Below are 14,925 nucleotides of genomic sequence, written 5' to 3' on the forward strand. Positions count from 1 at the left end.
GATGTGAGGCCACCCGTCGCGATAAGGCGGGGAACTAGGTCTTTCCCTGTGGTCTCCACAGGGGATTCAGACATCCCTTCGTCTTGGGAGATGCAAGACGAGCTTGCATTCAATTCACTGCAGGGATATCCGGCCTTACTTCGAGTCAGAGCATCTCGGTGTCCCTTCCACTTGAGGCCACAAACTCAGGGTACCTCTCACATAAGTGTAGCTGAGAGAAGCCTCCTCTTGAGGTGCTTGTGGAAACTTGGTATTCCTCTTGAGTCGAAGCCAGGGACTAAGCTCTCATCTCGAGTTGATTTGGGGTCCACGGAGCCCTTTTGTGTTGTTCCAGTGACCTCAGGATCCCTCTAGACTTGTGACAGTGACTTTGGGTTTTCTCTGGAGTGGCATCAGGGAAATCAAGGCTCCTTTCACGTTTGATGTGGAACACGGAATTGCTCTGCACGCAGTGCAGGGGAATCGGGCCTCATCTCGCGGCGAGGGGGAAGTCTCATGGTTTTTCTCGAGTTGCGGCCGGAACCTGGGGTATATTTTCGAGTTACGACGGGGAGGGCCCTTCCAGACACGTGTTTGTTCAGCGACGTCAGGACTCCGGCCTAGGTGCGAGGGACACCTCGGGATTCTCCTCGAGTCTTGGCATGGCAATTGGGACGCGTCTCCACGTGAGGCGGGGGACCCAGGGTCCCTTTCCACGTGCCACAGGGATCCTGGGACTCCTATCCATTTTCAAGAGGAGTCAGGCATCGTCTCCTTCGGAAGCATTGATCTCCGCGGACCTCTCGAGTTTTCAAAGGATGTGAGGCCTCGGGTCGCAATGAGGCGGAGGACTAGGTCTTTCTCTGTGGTCTCCACAGGGGATTCAGACATCCCTTCATCTTGGGAGATGCATGACGAGCCTGCATTCAATTCACTGCAGGGATATCCGGCCTTATTTCGAGTCAGAGCATCTTGGTGTCCATTCGATTTGAGGCCACAAACTCAGGGTCCCTCTCTCCTACCTGTAGCTGAGAGAAGCCTCCTCTTGATGTGCTTGTGGAAAGTTGGTATTCCTCTTGAGTCGAAGCCAGGGACTAAGCTCTCATCTCGAGGTGATTTGCGGTCCACGGAGCCCTTTCTTGTTGCTCCAGTGACCTCAGAATCCCTCTAGACTTCAGACAGTGATCTTGGGTTTTCTCTGGAGTGCCATCAAGAAAATCAAGACTCCTTTCAAGTTTGATGTGGAACACGGAATTGCTCTGCCCGCAATGCAGGGGAATCGGGCCTCATCTCTCGACGAGGGGGAAGTCTCATGGTTTTTCTCTAGTTGCGGCCGGAACCTGGGTATATTCTCGAGTTACGACGGGGAGGGCCCTTCCAGACACGTGTTTGTTCATCGACGTCAGGACTCCTGCCTAGGTGCGAGGGACACCTCGGGATTCTCCTCGAGTCTTGGCATGGCAATTGGGACGCGTCTCCACGTGAGGAGGGAGACCCAGGGTCCCTTTCCACGTGCCACAGGGATCCTGGGACTCCTATCCATTTTCAAGAGGAGTCAGGAATTGTCTCCTTTGGAAGCATTGATCTCTGTGGATCTCTCGAATTTTCAAAGGATGTGAGGCCTCCGGTCGCGATGAGGCGGAGAACTAGTTCTTTCTCTGTGGTCTCCACAGGGGATTCAGACATCCCTTCATCTTGGGAGATGCAAGACGAGCCTGCATTCAATTCACTGCAGGGATATCCGGCCTTAGTTCGAGTCAGAGCATCTTGGTGTCCATTCCACTTGAGGCCACAAACTCAGGGTCCCTCTCACATACCTGTAGCTGAGAGAAGCCTCCTCTTGAGGTTCTTGTGGAAAGTTGGTATTCCTCTTGAGTCGAAGCCAGGGACTATGCTCTCATCTCCAGTTGATTTGATGTCCACGGAGCCCTTTCGTGTTGCTACAGTGACCTCAGGATCCCTCTAGACTTGAGACAGTGATCTTGGGTTTTCTCTGGAGTGCCATCAAGGAAATCAAGGCTCCTTTCACGTTTGATGTGGAACACGGAATTGCTCTGCACGCAGTGCAGGGGAATCGGGCCTCATCTAGCGGCGAGGGGGAAGTCTCATGGTTTTTCTCGAGTTGCGGCCGGAACCTGGGGTATATTCTCGCTACGATGGGGAGGGCCCTTCCATTCACGTGTTTTTTCAGCGACGTCAGGACACCTGCCTAGGTGCGAGGGACACCTCGGGATTTTCCTCGAGTCATGGCATGGCAATTGGGATGCGTCTCCACGTGAGGCGGAGTCGCAGGGTCCCTTTCCACGTGCCACAGGGATCCTGGGACTCCTATCCATTTTCAAGAGGAGTCAGGGATCGTCTCCTTTGGAAGCATTGATCTCCGCGGACCTCTCGAGCTTTCAAAGGATGTGATGCCTCCGGTCGCGATCAGGCGGAGAACTAGTTCTTTCTCCGTTGTCTTCACAGGGGAATCAGACATCCCTTCATCTTGGGAGATGCAAGACGAGCCTGCATTCAATTCACTGCAGGGATATCTGGCCTTACTTCGAGACAGAGTATCTCGGGGTCCATTCCACTTGAAGCCACAAACTCAGGGTCCCTCTCACATACCTGTAGCTGAGAGAAGCCTCCCCTTGAGGTGCTTGTGGAAAGTTGGTATTCCTCTTGAGTCGAAGCCAGGGACTAAGCTCTCATCTCGACTTGATTTGGGGTCCACGGAGCCCTTTCGTGTTGCTACAGTGACCTCAGGATCCCTCTAGACTTGAGACAGTGATCTTGGGTTTTCTCTGGAGTGCCATCAAGGAAATCAAGGCTCCTTTCACGTTTGATGTGGAACACTGAATTGCTCTGCACGCAGTGCTTTGGAATCGGGCCTCATCACGCGGCGAGGGGGCAGTCTCATGATTTTTCTCGAGTTGCGGCCGGCACCTGGGGTATATGCTCGAGTTACGACGGGGAGGGACCTTCCAGACAGTTGTTTGTTCAGCGACGTCAGGACTCCTGCCTAGGTGCGAGGGACACCTCGGGATTCTCCTCGAGTCTTGGCATGGCAATTCGGACGCATCTCCACGTGAGACGGGAGACGCAGGGTCCCTTTCCACGTGCCACAGGCCTCCTGGGACTCCTATCCATTTTCAAGAGGGATCAGGCATCGTCTCCTTTGGAAGCATTGATCTCCGCGGACCTCTCGAGTTTTCATGTGATGTGAGGCCTCCGGTCGCGATGAGGCGGAGAACTAGGTCTTTCTCTGTGGTCTCCACAGGGGATTCAGACGTCCCTTTCGTCTTGGGAGATCCAAGACGAGCCTGCGTTCAATTCACTGCAGGGATATCCGGCCTTACTTCGAGTCAGAGCATCTCGGTGTCCATTCCACTTGAGGCCACAAACTCACGGTCCCTCTCACATACCTGTAGCTAAGAGAAGCCTCCTCTTGAGGTGCTTGTGGAATGTTGGTATTCCTCTTGAGTCAAAGCCAGGGACTAAGCTCTCATCTCGAGTTGCCTTGGGGTCCACGGAGCCCTTTCGTGTTCCTCCAGTGTCCTCAGGATCCCTCTAGACTTGAGACAGTGATCTTGGGTTTTCTCTGGAGTGCCATCAAGGAAATCGAGGCTCCTTTCACGTTTGATGTGGAACACGGAATTGCTCTGCACGCAGTGCTTTGGAATCGGGCCTCATCACGCGGCGAGGGGGAAGTCTCATGATTTTTCTCGAGTTGCGGCCGGCACCTGGGGTATATGCTCGAGTTACGACGGGGAGGGACCTTCCAGACAGTTGTTTGTTCAGCGACGTCAGGACTCCTGCCTAGGTGCGAGGGACACCTCGGGATTCTCCTCGAGTCTTGGCATGGCAATTGGGACGCATCTCCACGTGAGACGGGAGACGCAGGGTCCCTTTCCACGTGCCACAGGCCTCCTGGGACTCCTATCCATTTTCAAGAGGAATCAGGCATCGTCTCCTTTGGAAGCATTGATCTCCGCGGACCTCTCGAGTTTTCAAAGGATGTGAGGCCTCCGGTCGCGATGAGGCGGAGAACTAGGTCTTTCTCTGTTGTCTCCACAGGGGATTCAGACATCCCTTCGGATTGGGAGATGCAAGACGAGCCTGCATTCAATTCACTACAGGGATATCTGGCCTTACTTCGAGACAGAGCATCTCGGGGTCCATTCCACTTGAAGCCACAAACTCAGGGTCCCTCTCACATACCTGTAGTTGAGAGAAGCCTCCCCTTGAGGTCCTTGTGGAAAGTTGGTATTCCTCTTGAGTCGAAGCCAGGGACTAAGCTCTCATCTCGACTTGATTTGGGGTCCACGGAGCCCTTTCGTGTTGCTACAGTGACCTCAGGATCCCTCTAGACTTGAGACAGTGATCTTGGGTTTTCTCTGGAGTGCCATCAAGGAAATCAAGGCTCCTTTCACGTTTGATGTGGAACACGGAATTGCTCTGCACACAGTGTAGGGGAATCGGGCCTCATCTCGTGGCGAGGAGGAAGTCTCATGGTTTGTCTCGAGTTGCGGCCAGAACCTGGGGTATATTCTCGAGTTACGACGGGGAGGGCCCTTCCATACACGTGTTTGTTCAGCGACGTCAGGACTCCTGCCTAGGTGCGAGGGACACCTCGGGATTCTCCTCGAGTCTTGGCATGGCAATTGGGACGCGTCTGCTCGTGAGGCGGGAGACCCAGGGTCCCTTTCCACGTGCCACAGGGATCCTGGGACTCCTACCCATTTTCAAGAGGAATCAGGCATCGTCTCTTTTGGAAGCATTGATCTCCGCGGACCTCTCGAGTTTTCAAAGGATTGGAGGCCTCCGGTCGCGATGAGGCGGAGAACTAGGTCTTTCTCTGTGGTCTCCACAGGGGATTCAGACATCCCTTCGCTTGGGAGATTCAAGGCGAGCCTGCATTCAATTCACTTCAGGGATATCCGGCCTTACTTCAAGTCAGAGCATTTCAGTGTCCATTCCACTTGAGGCCACAAACTCAGGGTCCCTCTCACATACCTGTAGCTGAGAGAAGCCTCCTCTTGAGGTGCTTGTGGAAAGTTGGTATTCCCCTTGAGTCGAAGCCAGAGACTAAGCTCTCATCTCGAGTTGATTTGGGGTCCATGGAGCCCTTTCGTGTTGCTCCAGTGACCTTAGGATCCCTCTAGACTTGAGACAGTGATCTTGGGTTTTCTCTGGAGTGCCATCAAGGAAATCAAGGCTTCTTTCATGTTTGATGTGGAACACGGAATTGCTCTGCACGCTGTGCAGGGGAATCGGGACTCATCTCGCGGCGAGGGGGAAGTCTCATGGTTTTTCTCGAGTTGCGGCCGGAACCTGGGGTACATTCTCAAGTTACTATGGGGAGGGCCCTTCCAGACACGTGTTTGTTCAGCGACGTCAGGACTCCTGCCTAGGTTCGAGGGACACCTCGGGATTCTCCTCGAGTCTTGGCATGGCAATTGGGACGGGTCTCCACGTGAGGCGGGAGACCCAGTGTCTCTTTCCACGTGGCACAGGGATCCTGGGACTCCTATCCATTTTCAAGAGGAGTCAGGCATCGTCTCCTTTGGAAGCATTGATCTCCGCGGACCTCTCGAGTTTTCAAAGGATGTGAGGCTTCCGGTCGCGATGAGGCGGAGGACTAGGTCTTTCTCTGTGGTCTCCACAGGGGATTCAGACATCCCTTCATCTTAGGAGATGCAAGACGAGCCTGCATCAATTCACTCCAGGGATATCTGGCCGTACTTCGAGTCAGAGCATCTCGGTGTCCATTCCACTTGAGGCCACAAACTCAGGGTCCCTCTCACCTACCTGTAGCTGAGAGAAGCCTCCTCTTGAGGTGCTTGTGGAAAGTTGGTATTCCTCTTGAGTCGAAGCCAGGGACTAAGCTCTCATCTCGAGTTGATTTGGGGTCCACGGAGCCCTTTCGTGTTGCTCCAGTGACCTCAGGATCCCTCTAGACTTGAGACAGTGATCTTGTGTTTTCTCTGGAGTGCCATCAAGGAAATCAAGGCTCCTTTCACGTTTGATGTGGAACACGGAATTGCTCTGCACGCAATGCATTGGAATCGGGCCTCATCTCGCGACGAGGGGGAAGTCTCATGGTTTTTCTCGAGTTCCGGCCGGAACCTGGGGTATATTCTCGAGTTACGACGGGGAGGGCCCTTCCAGACACGTGTTTGTTCAGCGACGTCAGGACTCCTGCCTAGGTGCGAGGGACACCTCGGGATTCTCCTCGAGTCTTGGCATGGCAATTGGGACGCGTCTCCACGTGAAGCGGGAGACCCAGAGTCCCCGTCCATGTGGACAGGGATCCTAGGACTCCTAACCATTTTCAAGAGGAGTCAGGCATCGTCTCCTTTGGAAGCATTGATCTCCGCGGACCTCTCGAGTTTTCAAAGGATGTGAGGCCACCGGTCGCGATAAGGCGGGGAACTAGGTCTTTCCCTGTGGTCTCCACAGGGGATTCAGACATCCCTTCGTCTTGGGAGATGCAAGACGAGCTTGCATTCAATTCACTGCAGGGATATCCGGCCTTACTTCGAGTCAGAACATCTCGGTGTCCCTTCCACTTGAGGCCACAAATTCAGGGTACCTCTCACATAAGTGTAGCTGAGAGAAGCCTCCTCTTGAGGTGCTTGTGGAAACTTGGTATTCCTCTTGAGTCGAAGCCAGGGACTAAGCTCTCATCTCGAGTTGATTTGGGGTCCACGGAGCCCTTTTGTGTTGCTCCAGTGACCTCAGGATCCCTCTAGACTTGTGACAGTGACTTTGGGTTTTCTCTGGAGTGGCATCAGGGAAATCAAGTCTCCTTTCACGTTTGATGTGGAACACGGAATTGCTCTGCACGCAGTGCAGGGGAATCGGGCCTCATCTCGCGGCGAGGGGGAAGTCTCATGGTTTTTCTCGAGTTGCGGCCGGAACCTGGGGTATATTTTCGAGTTACGACGGGGAGGGCCCTTCCAGACACGTGTTTGTTCAGCGACGTCAGGACTCCGGCCTAGGTGCGAGGGACACCTCGGGATTCTCCTCGAGTCTTGGCATGGCAATTGGGACGCGTCTCCACGTGAGGCGGGAGACCCAGGGTCCCTTTCCACGTGCCACAGGGATCCTGGGACTCCTATCCATTTTCAAGAGGAGTCAGGCATCGTCTCCTTCGGAAGCATTGATCTCCGCGGACCTCTCGAGTTTTCAAAGGATGTGAGGCCTCGGGTCGCGATGAGGCGGAGGACTAGGTCTTTCTCTGTGGTCTCCACAGGGGATTCAGACATCCCTTCATCTTGGGAGATGCAAGACGAGCCTGCATTCAATTCACTGCAGGGATATCCGGCCTTATTTCGAGTCAGAGCATCTTGGTGTCCATTCGATTTGAGGCCACAAACTCAGGGTCCCTCTCTCCTACCTGTAGCTGAGAGAAGCCTCCTCTTGATGTGCTTGTGGAAAGTTGGTATTCCTCTTGAGTCGAAGCCAGGGACTAAGCTCTCATCTCGAGGTGATTTGGCGTCCACGGAGCCCTTTCTTGTTGCTCCAGTGACCTCAGAATCCCTCTAGACTTCAGACAGTGATCTTGGGTTTTCTCTGGAGTGCCATCAAGAAAATCAAGACTCCTTTCACGTTTGATGTGGAACACGGAATTGCTCTGCACGCAATGCAGGGGAATCGGGCCTCATCTCTCGACGAGGGGGAAGTCTCATGGTTTTTCTCTAGTTGCGGCCGGAACCTGGGGTATATTCTCGAGTTACGACGGGGAGGGCCCTTCCAGACACGTGTTTGTTCTTCGACGTCAGGACTCCTGCCTAGGTGCGAGGGACACCTCGGGATTCTCCTCGAGTCTTGGCATGGCAATTGGGACGCGTCTCCACGTGAAGCGGGAGACCCAGATTCCCCGTCCATGTGGACAGAGATCCTAGGACTCCTAACTATTTTCAAGAGGAGTCAGGCATCGTCTCCTTTGGAAGCATTGATTTCCGCGGACCTCTCGAGTTTTCAAAGGATGTGCGGCCTCCGGTCGCGATGAGGCGGAGAACTAGGTCTTTCTCTGTGGTCTCCACAGGGGATTCAGACATCCCTTCATCTTGGGAGATGCAAGACGAGCTTGCATTCAATTCACTGCAGGGATATCCGGCCTTACTTCGAGTCAGAGCATCTCGGTGTCCATTCCACTTGAGGCCACAAACTCAGGGTCCCTCTCACATACCTGTAGCTGAGAGAAGCCTCCTCTTGAGGTGCTTGTGGAAAGTTGGTATTCCTCTTGAGTCGAAGCCAGGGACTAAGCTCTCATCTCGAGTTGATTTGGGGTCCACGGAACCTTTTTGTGTTGCTCCAGTGACCTCAGGATCCCTCTAGACTTGAGCCAGTGATCTTGGGTATTCTCTGGAGTGGCATCAAGGAAATCAAGGCTCCTTTCACGTTTGATGTGGAACACGGAATTGCTCTGCACGCAGTGCAGGGGAATCGGGCCTCATCTCGTGGCGAGGGGGATGTCTCATATTTTTTCTCGAGTTGCGGCCGGAACCTGGGGTATATTCTCGAGTTACGACGGGGAGGGCCCTTCCAGACACGTGTTTGTTCAGCGACGTCAGGACTCCTGCCTAGGTGCGAGGGACACCTCGGGATTCTCCTCGAGTCTTGGCATGGCAATTGGGACGCGTCTCCACGTGAGGCAGGAGACCCAGGGTCCCTTTCCACGTGCCACAGGGATCCTGGGATTCCTAACCATTTTCAAGAGGAGTCAGGCATCGTTTCCTTTGGAAGCATGGATCTCCGCGGACCTCTCGAATTTTCAAAGGATGTGAGGCCTCCGTTCGCGATGAGGCGGGGAACTAGGTCTTTCTCTGTGGTCTCCACAGGGGATTCAGACATCCCTTCGTCTTGGGAGATGCAAGACGAGCTTGCATTCAATTCACTGCAGGGATATCCGGCCTTACTTCGAGTCAGAGCATCTCGGTGTCCATTCCACTTGAGGCCAAAAACTCAGGGTACCTCTCACATAAGTGTAGCTGAGAGAAGCCTCCTCTTGAGGTGCTTGTGGAAACTTGGTATTCCTCTTGAGTCGAAGCCAGGGACTAAGCTCTCATCTCGAGTTGATTTGGGGATTACGGAGCCCTTTCGTGTTGCTCCAGTGACCTCAGGATCCCTCTAGACTTGAGATAGTGACTTTGGGTTTTCTCTGGAGTGGCATCAAGGAAATCAAGGCTCCTTTCACGTTTGATGTGGAACACGGAATTGCTCTGCACGCAGTGCAGGGGAATCGGGCCTCATCTCGCGGCGAGGGGGAAGTCTCATGGTTTTTCTCGAGTTGCGGCCGGAACCTGGGGTATATTCTCGAGTTACGACGGGGAGGGCCCTTCCAGACACGTGTTTGTTCAGCGACGTCAGGACTCCTGCCTAGGTGCGAGGGACACCTCTGGATTATCCTCGAGTCTTGGCATGGCAATTGGAACGCGTCTCCACCTGAGGCGGGAGACCCAGGATCCCTTTCCACGTGCCACAGGGATCCTGGGACTCCTATCCATTTTCAAGAGGAGTCAGGCATCGTCTCCTTTGGAAGCATTGATCTCCGCGGACCTCTCGAGTTTTATAAGGATGTGAGGCCTCCGTTCGCGTTGAGGCGGAGGACTAGGTCTTTCTCTGTGGTCTCCACAGGGGAATCAGACATCCCTTCATCTTGGGAGATGCAAGACGAGCCTGCATTCAATTCACTGCAGGGATATCCGGCCTTATTTCGAGTCAGAGCGTCTCGGTGTCCATTCGATTTGAGGCCACAAACTCAGGGTCCCTCTCACCTACCTGTAGCTGAGAGAAGCCTCCTCTTGAGGTGCTTGTGGAAAGTTGGTATTCCTCTTGAGTCGAAGCCAGGGACTAAGCTCTCATCTCGAGTTGATTTGGGGTCCACGGAGCCCTTTCTTGTTGCTCCAGTGACCTCAGGATCCATCTTGACTTGAGACAGTGATCTTGGGCTTTCTCTGGAGTGCCATCAAGGAAATCAAGGCTCCTTTCACGTTTGATGTGGAACACGGAATTGCTCTGCACGCAATGCAGGGGAATCGGGCCTCATCTCGCGACGAGTGGGAAGTCTCATGGTTTTTCTCGAGTTGCGGCCGCAACCTGGGGTATATTCTCGAGTTACGACGGGGAGGGCCCTTCCAGACACGTGTTTGTTCAGCGACTTCCGGACTCCTGCCTAGGTGCGAGGGACATCTCGGGATTCTCCTCGAGTCTTGGCATGGCAATTGGGACGCGTCTCCACGTGAAGCGGGAGACCCAGAGTCCCCGTCCATGTGGACAGGGATCCTAGGACTCCCAACCATTTTCAAGAGGAGTCAGGCATCGTCTCCTTTGGAAGCATTGATCTACGCGAACCTCTCGATTTTCAAAGGATGTGAGGCCTCCGGTTGCGATAAGGCGGGGAACTAGGTCTTTCTCTGTGGTCTCCACAGGGGATTCAGACATCCCTTCGTCTTGGGAGATGCAAGACGAGCTTGCATTCAATTCACTGCAGGGATATCCGGCCTTACTTCGAGTCAGAGCATCTCGGTGTCCATTCCACTTGAGGCCACAAACTCAGGGTACCTCTCACATACGTGTAGCTGAGAGAAGCTTCCTCTTGAGGTGCTTGTGAAAACTTGGTATTCCTCTTGAGTCGAAGCCAGGGACTAAGCTCTCATCTCGAGTTGATTTGGGGTCCATGGAGCCCTTTCGTGTTGCTCCAGTGACCTCAGGATCGCTCTAGACTTGAGACAGTGATCTTGGGTTTTCTCTGGAGTGCCATCAAGGAAATCAAGGCTCCTTTCACGTTTGATGTGGAACACGGAATTGCTCTGCACGCAGTGCAGGGGAATCGGGCCTCATCTCGCGGCGAGGGGGAAGTCTCATGGTTTTTCTCGAGTTGCGGCCGGAACCTGGGGTATATTCTCGAGTAACGACGGGGAGGGCCCTTCCAGATACGTGTTTGTTCAGCGACGTCAGGACTCCTGCCTAGGTGCGAAGGACACCTCGGGATTCTCCTCGAGTCTTGGCATGGCAATTGGGACGCGTCTCCACGGGAGGCGGGAGACCCAGGGTCCCTTTCCACGTGCCACATGGATCCTGGGACTCCTATCCATTTTCAAGAAGAGTCAGGCATCGTCTCCTTTGGAAGCATTGATCTCCGTGGACCTCTCGAGTTTTAAAAGGATGTGAAGCCTCCGTTCGCGTTTATGCGGAGGACTAGGTCTTTCTCTGTGGTCTCCACAGGGGATTCAGGCATCCCTACATCTTGGGAGATGCAAGACGAGCCTGCATTCAATTCACTGCAGGGATATCCGGCCTTATTTTGAGTCAGAGCATCTTGGTGTCCATTCGATTTGAGGCCACAAACTCAGGGTCCCTCTCACCTACCTGTAGCTGAGAGAAGCCTCCTCTTGAGGTGCTTGTGGAAAGTTGGTATTCCTCTTGAGTCGAAGCCAGGGACTAAGCTCTCATCTCGAGTTGATTTGGGGTCCACGGAGCCCTTTCTTGTTGCTCCAGTGACCTCAGGATCCCTCTAGACTTGAAACAGTGATCTTGGGTTTTCTCTGGAGTGGCATCAGGGAAATCAAGGCTCCTTTCACGTTTGATGTTGAACACGGAATTGCTCTGCACGCAATGCAGGGGAATCGGGCCTCATCTCGCGACGAGGGGGAAGTCTCATGGTTTTTCTCGAGTTGCGGCCGGAACCTGGGGTATATTCTCGAGTTACGACGGGGAGGGCCCTTCCAGACACGTGTTTGTTCAGCGACGTCAGGACTCCTGCCTAGGTGCGAGGGACACCTCGGGATACTCCTCGAGTCTTGGCATGGCAATTGGGACGCGTCTCCACGTGAGGCAGGAGACCCAGGGTCCCCGTCCATGTGGACAGGGATCCTAGGACTCCTAACCATTTTCAAGAGGAGTCAGGCATCGTCTCCTTTGGAAGCATTTATCTCCGCGGACCTCTCGAGTTTTCAAAGGATGTGGGGCCTCCGTTCGCGATGAGGCGGAGGACTAGGTCTTTCTCTGTGGTCTCCACAGGGGATTCAGACATCCCTTCATCTTGGGAGATGCAAGACGAGCCTGCATTCACTTCACTGCACGGATATCCGGCCTTACTTCGAGTCAGAGCATCTCGGTGTCCATTCCACTTGAGGCCACAAACTCAGGGTCCCTCTCACCTACCTGTAGCTGAGAGAAGCCTCCTCTTGAGGTGCTTGTGGAAAGTTGGTATTCCTCTTGAGTCGAAGCCAGGGACTAAGCTCTCATCTCGAGTTGATTTGGGTTCCACGGAGCCCTTTCGTGTTGCTACAGTGACCTCAGGATCCCTCTAGACTTGAGACAGTGATCTTGGGTTTTCTCTGGAGTGCCATCAAGGAAATCAAGGCTCCTTTCAGGCTGATGTGGAACACGGAATTGCTCTGCACGCAGTGCAGGGGAATCGGGCCTCATCTCGCGGCGAGGGGGAAGTCTCATGGTTTTTCTCGAGTTGCGGCCGGAACCTGGGGTATATTCTCGAGTTAAGACGGGGAGGGCCCTTCCAGACACGTGTTTGTTCAGCGACGTCAGGACTCCGGCCTAGGTGCGAGGGACACCTCGGGATTCTCCTCGAGTCTTGGCATGGCAATTGGGACGCGTCTCCACGTGAGGCGGGAGACCCAGGGTCCCTTTCCACGTGCCACATGGATCCTGGGACTCCTATCCATTTTCAAGAGGAGTCAGGCATCGTCTCCTTTGGAAGCATTGATCTCCGCGGACCTCTCGAGTTTTCAAAGGATGTGAGGCCTCCGTTCGCGTTGAGGCGGAGGACTAGGTCTTTCTCAGTGGTCTCCACAGGGGATTCAGACATCCCTTCATCTTGGGAGATGCAAGACGAGCCTGCATTCAATTCACTGCAGGGATATCCGGCCTTATTTCGAGTCAGAGCATCTCGGTGTCCATTCGATTTGAGGCCTCAAACTCAGGGTCCCTCTCACCTACCTGTAGCTGAGAGAAGCCTCCTCTTGAGGTGCTTGTGGAAAGTTGGTATTCCTCTTGAGTCGAAGCCAGGGACTAAGCTCTCATCTCGAGTTGATTTGGGTTCCACGGAGCCCTTTCGTGTTGCTCCAGTGACCTCAGGATCCCTCTAGACTTGAGACAGTGATCTTGGGTTTTCTCTGGAGTGCCATCAAGGAAATCAAGGCTCCTTTCATGTTTGATGTGGAACACGGAATTGCTCTGCACGCAATGCAGGGGAATCGGGCCTCATCTCGCTGCGAGGGGGAAGTCTCATGGTTTTTCTCGAGTTGCGGCCGGAACCTGGGGTATATTCTCGAGTTACGACGGGGAGGGCCCTTCCAGACACGTGTTTGTTCAGCGACGTCCGGACTCCTGCCTAGGTGCGAGGGACACCTCGGGATTCTCCTCGAGTCTTTGCATGGCAATTGGGACGCGTCTCCACGTGAAGCGGGAGACCCAGAGTCCCCGTCCATGTGGACAGGGATCCTAGGACTCCTAACCATTTTCAAGAGGAGTCAGGCATCCTCTCCTTTGGAAGCATTGATCTCCGCGGACCTCTCGAGTTTTCAAAGGATGTGAGGCCTCCGGTCGCGATGAGGCGGAGAACTAGGTCTTTCTCTGTGGTCTCCACAGGGGATTCAGACATCCCTTCGTCTTGGGAGATGCAAGACGAGCTTGCATTCAATTCACTGCAGGGATATCCGGCCTTACTTCGAGTCAGAGCATCTCGGTGTCCATTCCACTTTAGGCCACAAACTCAGGGTACCTCTCACATAAGTGTAGCTGAGAGAAGCCTCCTCTTGAGGTGCTTGTGGAAACTTGGTATTCCTCTTGAGTCGAAGCCAGGGACTAAGCTCTCATCTCGAGTTGATTTGGGGTCCACGGAGCCCTTTCGTGTTGCTCCAGTGACCTCAGGATCCCTGTAGACTTGTGACAGTGACTTTGGGTTTTCTCTGGAGTGGCATCAGGGAAATCAAGGCTCCTTTCACGTTTGAATTGGAACACGGAATTGCTCTGCACGCAATGCAGGGGAATCGGGCCTCATCTCGCGACGAGGGGGAAGTCTCATGGTTTTTCTCGAGTTGCGGCCGGAACCTGGGGTATATTCTCGAGTTACGACGGGGAGGGCCCTTCCAGACACGTGTTTGTTCAGCGACGTCAGGACTCCTGCCTAGGTGCGAGGGACACCTCGGGATTCTCCTTGAGTCTTGGAATGGCAATTGGGACGCGTCTCCACGTGAGGCGGGAGACCCAGGGTCCCTTTCCACGTGCCACAGGGATCCTGGGACTCCTATCCATTTTCAAGAGGAGTCAGGCATCGTCTCCTTTGGAAGCATTGATCTCCGCGGACCTCTCGAGTTTTCAAAGGATGTGAGGCCTCCGGTCGTGATGAGGCGGACTACTAGGTCTTTCTCTGTGGTCTCCACAGGGGATTCAGACATCCCTTCGTCTTGGGAGATGCAAGACGAGCCTGCATTCACTTCACTGCACGGATATCCGGCCTTACTTCGAGTCAGAGCATCTCGGTGTCCATTCCACTTGAGGCCACAAACTCAGGGTCCCTCTCACCTACCTGTAGCTGAGAGAAGCCTCCTCTTGAGGTGCTTGTGGAAAGTTGGTATTCCTCTTGAGTCGAAGCCAGGGACTAAGCTCTCATCTCGAGTTGATTTGGGTTCCACGGAGCCCTTTCGTGTTGCTACAGTGACCTCAGGATCCCTCTAGACTTGAGACAGTGATCTTGGGTTTTCTCTGGAGTGCCATCAAGGAAATCAAGGCTCCTTTCAGGCTGATGTGGAACACGGAATTGCTCTGCACGCAGTGCAGGGGAATCGGGCCTCATCTCGCGGCGAGGGGGAAGTCTCATGGTTTTTCTCGAGTTGCGGCCGGAACCTGGGGTATATTCTCGAGTTAAGACGGGGAGGGCCCTTCCAGACACGTGTTTGTTCAGCGACGTCAGGACTCCGGCCTAGGTGCGAG

The sequence above is a fragment of the Dama dama genome, chromosome 15 (assembly GCF_033118175.1).
Source record: "Dama dama isolate Ldn47 chromosome 15, ASM3311817v1, whole genome shotgun sequence".
NCBI classification, from domain to species: domain Eukaryota; kingdom Metazoa; phylum Chordata; class Mammalia; order Artiodactyla; family Cervidae; genus Dama; species Dama dama.